The sequence below is a fragment of the Pongo abelii genome, chromosome 10, assembly GCF_028885655.2.
Source record: "Pongo abelii isolate AG06213 chromosome 10, NHGRI_mPonAbe1-v2.0_pri, whole genome shotgun sequence".
In the NCBI taxonomy this organism is placed as follows: Eukaryota; Metazoa; Chordata; class Mammalia; order Primates; family Hominidae; genus Pongo; species Pongo abelii.
Window position 1 is genome coordinate 125,916,378 of NC_071995.2, and position 16,591 is coordinate 125,932,968.

Here is a 16,591-nt window from a genome sequence, read left to right on the forward strand (position 1 = left end):
TCTATTTTAACAGTAATACTGGTCCGTTGTTGTGTCTAATTTGCAAAAGCAAGGGGATGAGACAAGGCATGTCCAATTTTCCACTCCATCGTGGCTGGGAACTCAGTTTTTTAAAATTCTCTGGAGTCCCCTTAACCAAGACAGAATCCATTCAGTGGGCTGTGAGGCTTAAGATTTTGTCTGTAGTTTACAATTCAAAAGACTATTTTCTGTATGGCATATTTGAGAGGAAAACAAAACCACACCAAAATTGTTCCCCTAAAGGCTGAAGATCCCCTCTGTATACCCCCAATCAATGAGAAAGTCTATTGTTTTCTCCTTTTTTTAAATATCAATAAAAGCAGATCACATGAGTCATTTTCATGTTCAGTCAGGTTTTGAGGGTGATAATGTATTCACAGAACAGACTGTTTTCACATACATGACTAAAATAATGTTTTGGGATATTAACCAATTTCTTTTCTCTTCTTTTTTTTTCTTTTCTTTTCTCTCCCCTATATATCATAGACTCCAGTTTCTGTTCTTTCTCCAGGAGTTTATGGGGAAGGAAACAGAAGCACTTACAAGTCTTTCCGATTATGGAAAAGAGGCCTGCGATTCAGAAGCTGGTAATTAGTACAGCCAGTGCTTGAAGGTACTAGGTCCTGGGGTGAGTCCTAGCAGAGAAAGTTCGCTAGCCCAGTCTGCAACCGTGCTTTGACGTAAATGCCATTATCATCCCCACTCTACATAAGATGAAAGCAAAGCACAGCAAGGCAAAGTTACACATTCACATTTGCACAGCCAGGGAGTAGCAAAGCCAGGAGCTGAATACAGGCAGGTTGGTTCCTGTGATGGTGAATATTGAGTATCAACTTGATTGGATTGAAGGTGGCAAAATACTGTTCCTGGTGTGTCTGTGAGGGGTTTTCCAAAGGAGATTAACATTTGAGTCAGTGGACTGGGAGAGGCAGACCTACCCTCAATCTGAGTGGCCACCATGTAATCACCTGCCAGCTCGGCTAGAATAAAGCCAGCAGGAGAAGATGGAAGAGCAGACTTGCTGAGTCTTCTGGCCTTCATCTTTCTCCTGTGCTGGATGCTTCCTGCCCTTGAACATCAGATCCCAAGTTCTTCAGCTTTTTGACCTTTGGACATACACCAGTGGTTTACCAGGGGCTCTCGGGCCTTTGCCCACAGACTGAGGGCTGCATTGTCGGCTTCCCTATTTTTGAGATTTGGGGACTGGGGCTGATCCATCACTGGCTTCATTGCTTCTTAACTTGCAGACGGCCTATCGTGGGACTTTAACTTGCGATAGTGTGAGTCAATTCTTCTTAATAAACTCCCTTTCATATATACATCTATCCTATTAGTTCTGTCCCTCTAGAGAATCCTGAAAAACACAGTCCTAAGTCTAAATTTTTAGCCCCTGCTCTGCACAACTTCAAGATAACCTGGGCTCTCCTGTCAAATACTGTGCCCAAATTCAACCAGATGAAGTAATCACAATCCACCATTGCAGGTGCTTAGATTCAAGCAATTTCTCTGCAATTAGCTAGAGTATAATATTGCCTGTTACCCAATAATTAGGGTGCACAAGAACAAGGATCCTGATTAAAGCTGTTTTGCTTCCAATAAAGTCGGGAGGTAATTGCAGACCTCGCAATGTCCACTTGTTTTAAGCAGGCGATGTGTTTGTATTAACTTTGTCTGCCCCTTCTCCAATTTAATCTGGTGTCCAAGCAGTTACCACTATGAACAAAAATGTGTTCTGGCCAAAATGTGACTCTTTCTATTCTAACTTCTTTAATGCCTCAATGGTTCAGTTAAATAAGCCACGTCTATCCTTACTAGGCTCAGAATTAAATAACATAAACATTCAACAACATTCATACTTAACTTGTAAAAAAGATGCACAAAATAATAGGTTTAGATTCTGTGAAGTTCAGTCACACTTTCATAATGGTGTCTTCAAGAAACAATTGAGTTATTTTATAAGCATGTTTTTAAGTTCATTGACATCGAAGTCATTTTAAAGTAGATTCTTAATACTCTTTTATTCTCCTATTTATTTATTTTTTCAATCACATCTTCCTACTGCATCAGTAACACGGAAGCCTTCTGACAAGGCCACTTAATTATCAGCTGCACTGACTGGAAATGCTCCTTTATCAGCACCTGCTTTCTTTGTGTGGCCTGGGAGGTCCCTGAAAAGTCTGCTGCGCCTGCCTTTGTTACTATTCAGACACAATTCTTAAGACACATGGGGTTTATGTCCCTTTGAAAGTTTGCTTGTCATTGTGGCTGGATTATCATGGCCTTAAAGGGCTCCTCCTCAGCCCACCAATCCACCATAGAGATGATGCTTGAGACTCTAAAGATAATCAAATAAGGCATTTTCAGTGAGTGCATATGAGTCATCCTCATCATTGCTCCTGAGAAACACGAACACTGAGAGGTGCTGCCTATTCATTCTGTGAACGATTACTGGGCCCACTCCTTATCTGTAACTTCCAGAACAGTAGCACCGAGCAGGAAGGCCAGCCATGTCCCCATGTAGAAATTATACTCCCGAGCTAACAATGGATGCCTTTGGGTTTTCTGTTTTTTGTTTTTTTTTTTTTTTTTGCCTATGTTTTTTTAACTTGGTAATTAGAAGAGAACAGAGTAGAAAAATTAAAGACTATGTATGTTCTTTTTTTTTTCCTTTATCTATGCTGAAGTAGAGAATTACTGAGAGGTGAAATTTAAATAACCAAGAGTGATTAAAAAAAAAAAGCTTAACATGGGATTTCATGGGATGGCTTATTTTTTTCTCCTTTTTGGCTTTACCCAGTGTTTTCGGTAACAAACACTCATAGTTTCGATGGCTTATAAAAATGAAAGAATATCTTGTTTGTACCATCTCTCGCTGCTGTCTCTTCATGTCATCTACTGCATGTTGGGTTTCAGATTCATGATTATAATGTTATTGTCACAGATGCTACCGAAGTGCTAAGAATCACATCCTAATGTTGTATTCTTTTGAGAATGCATGTGATTAGCCATAAAAGGGAAAAAAAATTTTCATTTGATCCAGACAGGCAGTCATTCCTGGAAACGCCCTGTCCTCTGTTGGGTCACATGGACATCAGGAACTGCAAAGAAAGCTGGTAAATGTAGTTGTGATTATCCATGACCAGTTGGAACCCTGGGGCTGGGTACATGGATGCCCTGAATGAAACCAGGCATGTTTCTGCAAGGAAGGAACAGTTGAGGAACAGGAGGAAAATCTGCAGTGTTGGTCATGACCTAGTGTTTACCTTATCCAGAGTTCTTTTTTTTTTTTTTTTTGAGATGGAGTTTTTGGAGTTTTGCTCCTGTTGCCCAGGCTGGAGTGCAATGGTGCAATCTCGGCTTACCGCAACCTCTGCCTCCCGGGTTCAAGTGATTCTCCTGCCTCAGCCTCCCTAGTAGCTGGGATTACAGGCATGTGCCAGCCCGCCAGGCTAATTTTGTATTTTTAGTAGAGACCGGGTTTCTCCATGTTGGTCAGGCTGGTCTTGAACTCCCGACCTCAGGTGATCTGCCCGCCTCAGCCTCCCAAACTGCTGGGAATACAGGTGTGAATCACCACATCTGGCCTACCTTATCCAGAGTTCTGACTCCACTCTGGCCCCTACATTCTACCCCAACCATTAAGAGACCCTGAAATTAAACCACAAGGACTTTAAAGTTCTGATTCCATGGCCTCAGCTTTTGAGATTCAACACAAATGCCACAAAATCAAAGTTCCACTTACTTGGGCAGGTAGACAATCGAATGTCAACCACAAAGATGTATTATGCTGAGCATTTTGTCTGATACTTCCAGAAAAACAAAAAACTCTTCAGTGAATGTACAGCGCTTAGACAAGCCTTCTCCCTCCCCCAAGGCATTCTTCCTAGGATACGCACAAGACTTACCTTGTAAAGATATGAGAACATTCTCAATAATAAGTGAGAAGAAATTCTTTCTCTGTCCCAGGCATTCTTGCCAAAAAATGTGTTGCTTTACAGGGGCTGCAGGAGAAAAACAAAACAGGAAATATTAGCTCAAAATAGCCATTGTGGGTTATGTCTGTGTGTCGGGACCTGCCGTCTCAATTCAGGCAGCCTCAGCCTCATGCTGACGTCCTGGGTCTATTGTAAACAGAGAGGTCACTTCTTAAGATTCCTAAAATGACACAACTAACAATCCCTTTAGGCTTAGCATCACTCTTTCTGGTCTTCCTTTTTAGAAGTAACTATAGCTCTTCTGCAGGACAGATCATTAAAAGAACCCTAATATAATTCTGAGAAATCTGTTTAAAGATGTTTTATTCTTCATGGAAGAAACGTACCAAATGAGTCCTGGACACAGCAGAAGAATCAGAAAAGTCACATATTTTTCTGGGTTTGGATTTAAAAGTTCACAGAAGAACCATATTCAAAATTGCTCAGTAAACCAGCTGAGCACAGGACTGTAGGTTGCTTTCATTTCAATTGGTGCCACTGATGTGATCCACCTTACTCTTGCAAGAGTGGCCATAATAAAAAAAACAGTAGATATTGGCATGGATGTGGTGAAAGGGAACACTTCTACACTGCTGGTGGGAATGCAAGCTTATCCAACCATTATGGAAAACAGTGTGGAGATTCCTTAAAGAACTAAAAGTAGAGCTGGGCGCGGTGCCTCACGCCTGTAATCCCAGCACTTTGAGGGGCCGAGGCGGGCGGATCACGAGGTCAGGAGATCGAGACCATCCTGGCTAACACGGTGAATTCCCATCTCTACTAAAAATACAAAAAATTAGCCAGGCGTGGTGGTGGGCGCCTGTAGTCCCAGCTACTTGGGAGGCTGAGGCAGGAGAATTGCTTGAACCCGGGAGGTGGAGGTTGCAGTGAGCCGAGATCGCACCACTGCCCTCCAGCCTGGGTGACAGAGCGAGACTCTGTCTCAAAAAAAGAAAAAAGAACTAAAAGTAGAACTACCATTTGATAAAGCAATCCCACTACTGGACATCTACCCAGAGGAAAAGAAGTCATTATATGAAAAAGATACATGTGAAGCACAATTCACAATTGCAAAAATGTAAAACCAACCCAAATGCCCATCAATCAATGAGGGGATAAATATATATATATATATACATATACATATACATATACATATATATACACATAAATATGTGTGTGTGTGTGTGTGTGTGTGTATATATATACACTATGGAATACTACTCAGCCATAAAAAGGAATGAATTAATGGCATTCACAGCAACCTGGATGGGATTGGAGGCTATTATTCTAAGTGAAGTAACTCAGGAATGGAAAACCAAACATCCTATGTTCTCACTCATAAGTGGGAGCCAAGCTATGAGCTATGAGGATGCAAAGGCATAAGAATGACACAATGGACTTTGGGGACATAGGGCGAAAGGGTTGGAAGGGGGTGAGACAAGAAAGACCACAAACCGGGTGCAGTGCTTGGGTTATGGGTGCACCAAAATCTCACAAATCACCACTAAAGAGCTTACTCATGTAACCAAACACCACCTGTTCACCAAAAACCTATGGAAATAAAAATTTAAAAATAAAATAAAAATAAAAAGTTCACAGAAGAAGCAACCTCAGAATTGCTCAGTAAACAAGCTGAGCAGGGATAGAAGCAGATGACTGTCAGTTGCTTCCATTTCAGTTGATGTCGTTGATGTGTCTAGACAACATGCCCTTTCTAAGGTGGGAGATGCATATCTTCAAACATTGGCACTACGGGTAGTGTAGAGAGATGCTCCCACCAGGAGAATCCTGGGGAACTGAGAGTAATGAAGGAAACCACCTATTGACTTCTCCCATCTCATGCCTTAGCTTCCCACAGGGACAAATTCAAGTGGACAAGAATATAAGCAGAATCCTAGACTCCAGTAATGTTATGATGTTATTCTCTCTCTCTAGCTAGCCATGCATGCAGTTGAGTTAGTGTTAACTAAAGAGGTGTGTGGTGTGATTCTACTGCTCTGAGAAAAAGAATTGGTCAAGAAACAGGCAAGTGTAGTTTCAAAAGCCAAGAACCCCAACCAGAATGTCTTAGAATACTTTTTTTTTATTCTGGGAAGAAAAAAACAAAAGTCAGGAATGAATGCTTTTCTGGGTCAAATAAAAACCTTGTTTTTTGTTGTTGTTGTTTTTTTGTTTTTGATGGAGTTTTGCTCTTGTTGCTCAGGCTGGCATGCAGTGGCGTGATCTAGGCTCACTGCAACCTCCACCTCCTGGGTTCAAGCAATTCTTCTGCCTCAGCCCCCTAAGTAGCTGGGATTACAGGCATAAGCCACCATGCCCAGTTAATTTATTTTATTTTATTTTATATTATTTTATTTTATTTTATTTTTTATATTATTTTATTTTATTTTATTTTATTTTAGTAGAGATGGGGTTTCACCATGTTGGTCAGGCTGGTCTCAAATTCCTGACCTCAAGTAATTCACCCACCTTGGCCTCCCAAAGTGCTGGGATTACAGGCGTGAGCCATTGCGCCTGGCCATGGCCAAAACTTTGTATTTTTATTTTTTGGCTAATCACATGTCTTCTGAAAAGGATACGGCTATTGGGATGTGATTTTGTTTTTTTGTTCTTCCCAGGAAAAAGTATTCTTCTCAGCTAGAAGAGGACACAGAATAAAGGGTGTTTTGTGTGTTCAGGGGTACAGGGAGGGTGAATTTGGCCAAGCAGCTTGTTTGGAGAAGGCACCCTTAATAAGTGGAAGAAAGGTCTAAGTGGACTTTAGAGGTCTTGTTTTTCTATCAATGTTGGGTTTGGATTTCTTGTGAATTTAAGCTTATGAATGAACTTGACTTTATCAAAGTGAGGACCAAGCCCATTTTGTCCATGCCTCTCATCAAAGAGGGCCTCACACTTACAATTCTGTTTATAAGGGTATTTTTTTCCAAAAGAAATTACACACACAATTTTTTTTCGCTAGAAAACGTCAAACTAATATCTTATGACTAGACTCAAGGAGTTGACAGTATTTGTATACCTACAATTACAATTACATTGCAGAAAGTAAACCATATCGTATTATATTTCAATGTGTGTGTTGAAATTTAACTAATCTCATTCTTGCCCTTGAGTAGCCATGGAAAATTAGAAAGAATGTAAAACAAAGCAACAATTACACCGGGAACCTTACCACAGGAAAACCATGTCTTACAGAATCTATAGAAATATTTATACCTGGTTGGCTTGGCCTCTCTTCATCCCTGAGTTTCTGTTTGACTGTATCATATTATTGCCCTGAATTTGTTGTCATAGTATCTAGGAACAAAAGATTCCAGTTCCCCAGTAGAGACATACTTCACTATGGCGCTAGCTTAATTTTCATCAATGCCTTTTATCACTCCTTCTGGGTCAATTATGACATTCTTTAAACTATACCCCAAAATCCATTGAGCTCAATGTTTAGTCTTGCTGATGGACATTAGTATGCAGAGAGTCTCACACATTGTCATACTGATGACTAGATAATCCTTCCATAATATTGTGTTTGCCCTGCATAGCATTAAACTCCTTTTCCATTGAGTGATTTAATAATGCAATGTGGATTTTGCTTATTGTTGATAATTAGAATTCTGACAATACTAGCTTTGCATTGCAACATATCAGCAACTGGCTAAGTCTGACTTATAGACAGATCATTTTGGGCACATGAGTTTGCAATTCTTGCTGACAACATAAAGATACAATGTAATGTAAATTGCATAATCAAAATTGGATAACATACTTTGTAAAGGGCTTGTGGCTCATTGGTATCCCACAGTAATATGACTGAAAAGCGTTAGTCTAGTTCAAGATGGCTGAAAGATTATTTTCTCTCTACGAATTCTAAACATATGCTGCAGTAATTTTTTCTTAAGCAGACTGACACCTATTCACAGAGTGAGCATCTGTTGATTGGTGCCTGTTGCTTTTGCATTCAAGATATTCTCAAATCATTCCCTGACTCTTGAGTGTTATCAGTATTATTATTATGTATTGAATTATATTTTTGCAGAAACTCTTCTGAGGGTTTTATATAGATTATCTCATTTGATCCTCAGAATTGCCTCATAAGATAGATACTTTTCTAATCCCCATTTTATACCTGAAGAAACTGAATCTTAGAAAGATGATAGGACTTGTTTAAGGCCTCTTAGCCAGTAAGAATATGAATCAGGATTTATTCTAGGTAGGAAATGAAACCACCTGTATCAATATGATGTAACCACTTTTTTTAAGAAATTTCTTGTCCCAGAAAATAAGACCGTATAACCAATAAATAACTATCGAATATGTCAGAATATTTTGTAAATCAATTTACCCAGGACATTAGTTTGCTTACCTGAGTAAACAGTTATTTTATCAGCCAACAGTTTACTAATGAATACTCTTAGCTGACTGTGTCCACCAGTCCTAAATTATTACGTCAAAAATGATTCAAAATTCAACCAGTTCTGACTTCAAAAGCCCCATCTTAGATAAATTGAACCCAGGCACCTACATGATATAAATATTCTATTTTGCCTGTCCCCTTTTGAAACATTGCTAAGATTCTCTCAAGGTCTCCTTGATACAGTAAGTTTAAGTTTAATCCATTCATCTTTGGTTGATCAATATATTAGGAATATATTAGGTTTGTGGCAAAAACCGCAATTGCTTTTGCACCAACCTAGTAATATTTTCTGGTGGTCTTATTGGGCAAGTAGACTCTGAACACAAGGCAGACAGCTATCACTGTGACACAGAACTGATCGTTGCAGTATATAGTGTCCTGGTGCCATAAACAGACTGTAACTCCGAGAACAGGACTTCGACTTTTAATTGTTGAGCTTGCCATTTCTCTACCGTTTCTCTTGCCATTTGCCTACTTCTATCACTAATGTCCTTTCAGATAAATTTGTGTGTTTCTAGTCACTAGATTCTTGTTAATCTACTATAGGAGTAATAGGGATCTAATACGCTGCACCACACCTGGCAGGCTTCCTCTGGTTTAGCGATCCCTGAGCCCAGGTGAGATGGTTAGCCAGACTCTGCAGTTCAGAATGAGAAAGTCCGCTTAGCTAACACACCCACAACCATGATATGCAATTTATTCTCTATCAGTAATAAAGCTGATAATTTGACCTTTAATTGCCATCTCTCATGTCTCCATCTGTTTAGGACCCGATGGAGAAGATGGGTGAGATTTAGGAGGGACCATCTCAGAAACCCCAACAGTGGTGGCAGCCAGAATATGGTGGCCCGAAGTCTCCATTAGGGCTTCTGTGCTTCATTCCTCTGTGTGTCCCCTGTAGACCTCACAAGTTGTAGGAACTTAGTCAGGATTCGTTATTGTTAATGAGAGTGGTAAAGTCCTACAGAGAGAGTCCCAGAAGATAGATCTGCTAAATGTACACAGAAAAAACCTGAGAAATCGGCCTGAGCTGAGACTCTCTTGTGTCCATAAGGGGATTCTGGGTATGGCTTGACTCGAGGATCTTGTGGGCAATGAAGACAGAACATGCCTAAATAAATAAATCAGCTAAATTAGTTCCTGGTTCAAACAGAGACAGTGGGACCTGAAGGAGCACCACAGCACAGGCAGCCCGGCACCTCCCCAGTGCCTTCAGAATCCATCCCAATAGGATCCAAGGTAGAAGCACCCTGCTGCGCTCTGTAACCATTCTTTTCAGCATGAATCCTTCCTTCTCAAAAGCTAACTTGTGAACAGGAAAGCATATCCAACTTAGAAAAACTTTTCAATATCCTGCATGTTTCTCTTTTTTTCTTGTTTCCTTGTCCTGCCTCAATTCTGGGTGAGTGATGTGCTAATGGATAAGCATTTGCCTTTCTTCTATCTTCTCACTGAGGAAATGCTCTGGCTTGAGGAAAGGTTGCTGGCTTGCCTTGCTCTCTCTCTCTCTCTCTGTCTCCCTCTCTTTCTTCTTTGCTTTCTTTCATCTCTTCATCAAAGAACTGCCATACTCCACTGATTGATGGGGTAAAGTGCTATGGTGGTTAAATGGCTCAAATGCTTTTGGTTCTGTAACACCAAAATGCCCAGTATGGCAGAGGAGGAACAGCTTCTTTTGATTCTTCAAACCAGAAAGATAAACATGCATTCACACAAACACACTCACACACATGCAAACACACACACAGACATATATGCACCTATGCAAATACACAGACATACACATATTAACACATATATATACACACATACACATATACACAGGCATGCACACCTATGCACACACCTACAAACATATACACAGACACAGAAACACACACACACACAAACACACACAGACACAGAAATGCACACACATATACACACCTACAAACATCTACACACACATACACACACCTACAAACATATTCACACAGACACAGAAACACATACACCTACATATATGCATTGAAACACACGCACATACGCACGTGCACACATTTATGCAGACACATACACGGCAAGTGCTGGCAACAAAGGTGGAGGAGTTGGGCCATGAGGTAAAGAGGGAAAACACACAAGGTTTTCATTTCTTCATCACAGGATGACTGTTCGGGTTATACTGTGAAGGTTTCACAACACTTTTGTCCTAATAAAAATCATCAGTGATCTCCGGGTCCCATTGCTCAACATGTGAGGAGAGAAAAAGTCCAGATTTATCTTCCTTTGCTTCTTAGGCCTGCAGCTTCGAGTGTTTGCCTCTCACTTAGCATGCTGCTCCCAGAAAAGAAACATTAGGTAATTAATTTGAATTCCCAGAAATGTGCTTGAGACCTTGATGCAGGCCCAGCCGCTTCCAGGGAGCTCCCTGCCTTGGCCTTGACTTTGCGCTTGGCTCACACATGGAATTCAGACTCTTAGCTGTCCCGTGGCTCTGTTAACATACATGAAATACTTTTGATTCACTCTTAAAATATCTGTAATATGCTGCATTATTTCTGAGCTGTATGAGGAGTTCATACGCAAGGAAAGTTTTATTTAACTAAATAAACCATTGGAAGAGACATTTATGTTCAAATCATTAAGACATGCAGTTTGGGAGATGAAAGAAAATAAACAATATCACTTGGGGGCTCTTTTGGTTTCAAGCAATGATAAAAATGTAGCTCAAACACATCAAGAAAGGTATTGGTTTATATACTCATTTCTCCATTTCCTTTTTTTTTTTTTTTTGAGACGGAGTCTGTAACCCAGGCCAGAGCGCAGTGGTGCGATCTTGGCTCATTGCAACCTCCACCTCCCGGGCTCAAGGTATTCTCCTGCCTCAGCCTCCTGAGTAGCTGGGATTACAGGTGCGCGCCACTGTGCCCAGCCTAAATTTCTTAACTGCTCTTTTATTGTGGGTTCCCTTCCAAGCCCGGGACTGACCTTTGAGATTACCCATGAAATCCTCACGCTGACACCATCAGTGGTACCAGCAGTAGGGTGTTTTCTCTTTCTTTTTCCTGCAGTTCCACAAAACCTCTCGAATCTAGATTCATTTGTGCTGAGGGAGAATATATCCAGCCCAGAAGCAATCACAGGGCCTGAAAATAAAGTGAGGCTCTCACTGGCTGGCTATGATTTCTAGGTCCACTTCTGTAGGCAGAGTGAGGGTGGGTTGAGGCAGCTAGTGAGCAACCACGCAGCAGTTGAACAATTTCAGGTCTGAGCTCCAGGACTTATGGCTTTGAAATAACTGATAAAATTGTATGGAGAATGGGATTGTCAAAAATAAGAAAGAAAGAGAGAGAGAGAGAGAAAGAGAGAGAGAGAGAGGGAAGGAGGGAGGGAAGCAGGAAGGAAGGGGGGGAGGGAGGGAGGGAGGGAAAGAAAGAAAAAGAAGGAAAGAAAGAAAAAGAAAGAAAGAAAGAAAGAAAGAAAGGAAAGAAAGAAAGGAAAGAAAGAAAGAAAGAAAGCAAAAGAAAAGAAAAGAAAAAAGAGAAAGAAAGAAAACACCATGGAGAGTTTGGTATCTCTATCACTAATTCTTTTGTTCGTTCTCTGTTATAGCTTCAAAAAGAGAAGAAAATATTTTTCAATCTTTTAACTCCTAATTCTGACACTGACCACCCCCTTTCTCCACCCCAGGGGTGATCTTTTTCTGTCCACACTGTGCGACATCATTTAAATATCCAACCACGCCACATCTTTTGGGTCCCAGACCTCTGATTGGTTGTCCTTGGTTTTCTCATTTTGCTCTGTTTTTATGTTTTGATTTGTTTCATGTGGCCCTCTCTAAGCTGGTAGGAACGGAACCACACCTGCATTAGTGTTTGCACGCCACAGCCCTGTATTTACGGAGTGATTGAGGAACCTCCCAGGAGGAAGCAGAGGCAAACTCCCCTTTCCAGGCCCTGCTGCTATCCTCCTCCACAGAGCAAAGCCACTTTCTTCCTTTAGGAGGTGTCCATGGATGCTTGTGGGCCATCATTTCACCCTTACACACTACAGCCTCCTCATCAGTCATTCTAACACTGCTTCAGTTTTCCACCAACTTTCACAACCTGAGCATGTCAGCCAGAGCCTTAGGAGCCGGTTACTCAAAGGGACTGTGGACCTTCAAGCACAAACAAAATGCAACAAACAAAAATCTTCGACCACTGATCTGAAGCAATATGCAGACAGCAGCACTTTGCTTAGATTCGTCCACGCCTATTTCTAATCTTAGCAGCACAGACTTTAAAGGTGATACATTCCCTGTGTCTACTAAGGGAAGGCCGTTCCTCTCATTGTTTATTTTAAAACTATAACCTTTAAGCTTGGATATAGGGAAAGAGAAAGGAAAATTTCAATATTTGGAATCGTGTATTTTTAATCTTAATCAATACTCCATTTAACCCTTGGAGGAGTATTTGTGTGGGTACAAAGTCACATGTAAAAATACCTTGGTTTTGTGAAGCTTCAACTTTAAAACACTGTGAGTCAGAAAAAGAGAAATCCTTTTCATTCATAATGTAGGAAGCTACCCATTGGGGAAATAAGTGCTTTTAAATATTTAGTATGATTTAATCATAGATTATATAATCATCCTTTTTTGATCAAAAAATTGTCATTCACATTTATTCAGATATCAATCCCAATCTTACTTTAAAGAAGCTGAAGGCATAGAAATAGCTATTATGACACCAGTTATAAAGAAGAAAGTTTGACCCATGAATACAGTTTTCAGGTATATGTGAACTTTCATTTGAAAAAGGTTGATTCGGTTCTCTCCATATGCCATGGACGTGGCAAAGTTTTCTTTTTTTCCTATACAGTATCTCATTTTTTTCCTATCAACCTTAGAAAACAGTTATTAGCATCACCATTTTAAAAAAGAATTTTAAAAGTTATAACCTCTAGGAAAGTTGCCCAAGGCCACATGGCTAATAAGGTTTGGATATGGGTTTTGTCACATAAGGTGCTATGCTATGCTAACAAATGCCTAAAATGTTGGTTTATCTGTGCTCATCTGCCAACTGTGTTAAAGCAGGGTCTTGATAAATTTCCAATAGCATTTCCTACTTTCCTACTTTCTTTTAGTATTTATTTATTTTTTTCCTTAAGTATCTACAAAATAGGGAACTCCTCAAAGTCAGGCTAAAATCATAACTTTAGAAGATTCTTTTCTTCTTTTATTTCTCTTTCGGTGAGACCTAGAATAAAAAGTTTTCTTTCAAGTTATTATTTTGCCTACTTTGAGGCAAAACATGATTCTTTTTTCTTAAAAATTTCATCACAAAATTCTGTGTAGCTGGGATTTAAATACTACTTGGCATAACGACTGATCACTTTTTAAAAGAGCCTCATCTGCTTTGTCAAATTAGTTCTGAATTCTGAAAGCCTGCTGTCATTATACACACAGAACCATTTTTGTAAATTGTGCAATTGTTTGTTGCTTTTGTTCTCTTGATTTATTTATTGACTTAGTTTACCAATTATTTATAGTTAATATTTTATGAGAGATTTTATTCTGAAACATAGCTTTCTTCTCTGGTCCTATTTCTAAAGAACATTAATGATATAATATGTATGCCATTTTAAGCCTGTTTTCTCATCTGGTAAGGTGACATATTGACTTACATGTTTTCATCTAAGAGCCCAGGAAAATCATAAGAGTTAATGAGTGTGTATTTTGCATCTTACATTACCATAGGTAAGGGATGGAGACACAGACATGCATAAGACACAATCCAGTATTTACTTTTTAATTGTAAATATGCTAACATTTTAGAGAGACAAATACACATCTAGACACATCATTATTAAGCTGTGTGGAAAGATCAATATCGGCCACAAAATTCAGTCAGGATAGAGATAAGGAAGGATCCCAGGTGCACATCGGGAGGGAGATGATTGGTAAGTGAAAGGAAGGAAGCTGTGATGATTGAATATTAGGTGTCAACTTGGTTGGATTGAAGGATGCCTGGATGGCTGGTAAAGTGCCTGGGTGTGTCTGGGAGGGTGTTGCCAGAGGAGACTGACATTTGAATCAGTGGACTGGGAGAGGAAGACCCTCCCTCAACATGAGCGGGCACCATCCATGCTGCACGGCTGGAACAAAGCAAGCGGAAGAAGGTGGGAGGACATTGCTTGCTGGGTTTTCTGGCTTTCGTCTTTCTCCCATGCTGGATGCTTCCTTCCGCTCCTCCTGCTCTTGGACATCAGACTCCAGGTTCTTCAGCCTTTGTGTTCTTGGACTTACACCAATGGTTTGCCGGGGGCTCTCGGGCCTTCCACCACAGACTGAAAGCTGCACTGTTGGCTTCCTTGCTTTTGAGGGTTTTGCAATGGGACTGAGCCACTACTGACTTCCTTCTTTCTGAGCCTACAGGCAACCTGTCATGGGACTTGGCCTTGTGATCGTGTTAGCCAATTCTCCCTAATAAGCTCCCTTTTTTATAAACATATATCCTATTAGTTCTGTCCCTCTGGAGAATACTGACTAATACATAAATCCAGAGTTTCTAATCCCAGACACAATTAATAGAATGAGCAAGAAATAACATTGTGTGTGAAACTACAAGTTTCCGGCAAGTAAAATATAACGCAGTAACTGCAAATAAAGTTGTATAAATAATATCAGTGGTTTTCACTTAATTAGCACTTACTAGGTTTCAGGGCTTTGGATTCATTCTATTCGCAAAGAAATTACACAATGAAGGTACAGTTAATATGTGGCCATTCAATTGAAGAAATGGGGATATAGGTAATTTCACACAGCTGTGAAATTTGCTAAATATTAGAATACATCCAGCTAAATATTATCATCATATCCAAGCAGACTGACACTTGATTAATTTTCTTAACCTGACTGTTCATTACTACTATATAAAAGAGTATATATGTGCTTCAGCCCCTGCCAGACCAACTAAGTCAGAAATCCTGGAAGTAGGACCTCAGCAACTGAAGGTTGCATTCCTAAGCCTTACATTGCCCTAACTCTCTGTATGGAGACCCTTGGCTAACATATTTAGACTCTGGGATGTTTTTTCAGAAAAGCGGGATACTCAACAAAGAGAGTGAAATGCACTGATTGATGTTTTGTAAGAGCATTGTGGCTGCACTATGGAGAATGAATGGTAATGAGACAATATTTGAGGCAAATCAAAGTGTTGTGTGTTTATTCCTCTAGTTGAGGAAGAGTTGATTAAGGAGAAAAATGGGATAGTTTTGCTGACAGGGGAATAAATAGGATCAATTGGAGAAATGTTCTGCAGACTGGTAGGCATGCCTTAATTGACTGGCTTCAGAGTTGGAAAGAAGGATGACTTCAGAACTCTCACTGGGGTGGAAGGTGAATGGTGGGTTATACTTCTGTCCAAGACAAAGACACATAAATAGAAGCAAATTCAGGAGGAAAGTGATGAGACCTTTGGTGTTTTCGTAAAGTTCGAGTCACCTATATATATTCAAATGGAGATGTCTAGGATGTATCTGGTGACATACATTTATAAAGAGGGATAAGTTAAGCCTGAGAGTAATTATTTGACACTCATCATTACAAAGATAAGGATTGTTTGGGATCACCAAAGGAAAGTAGATGGATTCAGAAGAACAGGGAGGAAGTGAAGCATCTTTATCTATGCCCTTGTGCCTCTTCCTCCAACAAGAGCCAGGCTCCTATGGTACAAATTTAACAACAAGAAGTTATAAGAAATTTTGGGTACTCAATCTATTGTTTAATATCTATTAATCATAGACATCCTTGGCTAGTCTAGTTTTTTAAGGTCATTCACTTCGTTAAATGAAATTTGTGGAATTATATTGAATGTTTAAAATTTTAAAATGGTTTTAAAATTTTGTCCTTTAAATATCTAAATATACTAAATTAAGTCAGGTAGAAATTATTGTAGCCTTCCTCTTTATGCTCTAAAATGCCCAATTTGAACATTTTTTTAAAACCCATACAAGCTTTGCACAGTGGCAGTACCACAGCCAATGAGGTTTATCTGAGGTGTAATCTTTTTTTATACTTTAAGTTTTAGGGTACATGCGCACCATGTGCAGGTTAGTTACATATGTATACATGTGCCATGTTGGTGTGCTGCACCCATTAACTCGTCATTTAACATTAGGTATATCTCCTAATGCTGTCGCTCCCTATCTGAGGTGTAATTATTAC

General features: G+C 39.8%; 1 long non-coding RNA gene across 2 annotated transcripts in view; it reads right to left on the reverse strand.

Moving 5' to 3' along the window:
• The window catches only part of LOC103892161 (uncharacterized), a 61,078-nt gene that overhangs the window by 10,091 nt on the left and 34,396 nt on the right, over positions 1-16,591 (reverse strand). For both annotated transcript variants that reach the window (XR_008512245.2, XR_010135850.1), the window contains exon 4: positions 3,927-4,022. This is a non-coding gene — a long non-coding RNA (uncharacterized LOC103892161). The remainder of the gene's footprint in view (positions 1-3,926; positions 4,023-16,591) is intronic.